Consider the following 2446-nt stretch of genomic DNA (forward strand, 5'->3'; position numbering starts at 1 on the left):
TGACACCCCTACCTCTGGAAGGGGAGAGGTGTGCAAACACAGAAAGAGAGACTGAAAAAAACAACTGAATGCACAAATGAGCAAAAGAAAGAGAAAATAAAGCACGTTGGTTGTTCAGGAGACACAAGTCTGTCCTGCTCAAGGTAAGAAGCAGAGGAGGAACAGGTGAACCGCACCTGGAGTGATGTGAGGGGCATGCTCCAGGAGTCCTGGGCCCCTCATCAGCTTCATGCCATGCCCCCCTGCCCATGGGAGATGCTGCTCCTACGCGGAGAGGTGGCCGCGGCCAAAGGGTTTCACGTAGCGGGCTTTGGGAGTAGTGACCCTCCTGTTCCCCCTGCTAGGCAGTGGCTGCATTAGGTCCCTGCTGCTGGCTGTGCTGACACTTTTCCCCACAGCGTCGGCATATCCCATGAGGGGAGGGAGGGCATAAGGCTGAAGAGGGGATTGGGACTATTGGGACGTGACCCTCATGAGCTCCCAGCTGCCCTACTAGTTGCAAGCAACTGCTGCCCCTGCTGCACCCGGACCACAACCCTGACCCTTCCCTGAATGCTGCTGATCATCATTGCCAACGGCTGTGGATGTGGTGGCACAGACTCCCTGGGGACCTCCATCCTGGCACCCGCTTTGGGTCGGAGCCCCGCTCATTCACCACTGGTTTTGCAATACAGACACTGCGAGTGGAATAACTGGGATGTGAATCAAGGTGATGATCCTCTCTATTTTTTCTTCCATACAACGAACACACCAGGGAGAGGAAAATGCAGGTGCAAAATGATAGAAATAGCCCAGACACGAGACAGAAGCAGGGTTTTTTTTTCCTTATAAAGGTAGGGAGTAGTGATTAACCCAAGTCTAGATGCTTGGGCCTAAATTCCCCCATAAATTGGAGGCAATTTCAATCTGGAGCCCAGCTTCAGAGCTTGTGCCTGGGTGGTTTCTATTCTGAATAGTGTGTGTTGTGGGAGCACTTAGGAGCTCCAGCTCTGGACCAACACCTCCATGGAGCGGTAGGTGCTCGACAATCCTCGAAGAGAAGGACTGTTCCAGTTCCAAGATGCTTGCAACCTAAGTCTAAGTCTAAACCTTTCCATCCTTGGAGGTTTTGAAGACCTGGGTAGACAAAGTCCTGGCTGAGATGATGTAGTTGGGGCTGGTCCTGCTTTGAGCAGGGGACAGGACTGGACGTGACCTCCTGAGGTCCCTTCCCACCCTAAATTTTCTACAGTTCTGTGAGAGACAACACTTGAAGACAGACAGACGGTGGAGCAGAAGGAAACTGTCACTCGTTTCCCCTCAACGCCATGTTAAAAATATTGCTTCGCTCTCTGCTCCAACGCAGACACCCCCTTGGCTGAATACAGCAGCTGCTCTAACAGTGCTGCTCCATAGCTTTAGGAGAAGAAGCAGTGAATCGGTGTCTAAGGCACTCAAGCCCTTCCTTGCTTTTAAAGTGCATTTTCTCTCCTTAAAAATATAAAAAAAAAAATATAAAAAATATTTGAAAAGTGACTATAAAGTGTCACTGATTAGTTTTCTTGCACGCAGCCCAGCCTCTGGCTCCTTTACTATTCACTCCATCCAGGACGAGCGCACACCAACTGCAGACGCTTCCTCAGCCCAACGAAGGGCATTTGTGCCTGAAAGCTTGCAAAGATTTTTTTCCAACTATTTGAGTTGGTCTAATAAAAGATATCAGATTTACGCAAGGAACCTTGTCTTCTCTCTATACAAACTTCCTAAAACTGTTTATTTTTGTGAAACTTTGAAGTCTTGTGCCAGCACAGCTAAAGCTGGCGAAGAGGTTTTTCCTCCCCTTCCCCTCTGGTTGGTACAAAAAAAAAAGGATTGAATAAGCTCTTTCTTTATCTGCAGCAATAAAATATTTAAAGCAAAGCTTGGCTGCACCTTCAGTCCAAGTGTCACCTTGGCCCTAATATTTCACTTCTTGTTATGAGTTTAATTTGTATTTATTAGTACTGCACTGTTCTACATTTATGTAGTCCCCCAGGCTTTGTACTTTTAAGAGGATCCCTTAGGGAGCTGCCACTTGTTCCCCCTCCTCTTCACCTCCCTTCTCTCTCTGGGGAAGGAGGTGTGACTAGAGGCAAGGGCTCAGATGGTCAATGCAAAGGTCTAGAAAGAAAGTCTGGTTGCCCTTGGTGAGCCCAGGAAGAGACAGGAAAAGTCTGATAAGGAGCAGCGAGGTCTGGCAAATACACCTGAAGGGATGTTATAAACAGAGGATAGACCACTGCCCATGGCCAATGGGACAGAACAAAAAGGGATGGTTTTAAACGGCAACTAGAGACATTTAGGTTGGATATTAGGAAAAGTTTTGAACTACAAGGACGGTGAAGCACTGGAAGAAAGAGCTGTAGTGTCTCCACTCTTTTTAGGAAAAGGTTTAGATGGTACAAACAGGGATGATCCTGCCTTGAGC

General features: G+C 48.1%; 1 protein-coding gene across 32 annotated transcripts in view; it reads right to left on the reverse strand.

Moving 5' to 3' along the window:
- The window catches only part of LOC102368354 (CUGBP Elav-like family member 4), an 840681-nt gene that overhangs the window by 42461 nt on the left and 795774 nt on the right, over positions 1-2446 (reverse strand). The gene's annotated exons all lie outside the window — the stretch shown is intronic.

This window comes from Alligator sinensis, unplaced genomic scaffold, assembly GCF_000455745.1.
Source record: "Alligator sinensis unplaced genomic scaffold, ASM45574v1 scaffold801_1, whole genome shotgun sequence".
Taxonomy (NCBI): Eukaryota; Metazoa; Chordata; order Crocodylia; family Alligatoridae; genus Alligator; species Alligator sinensis.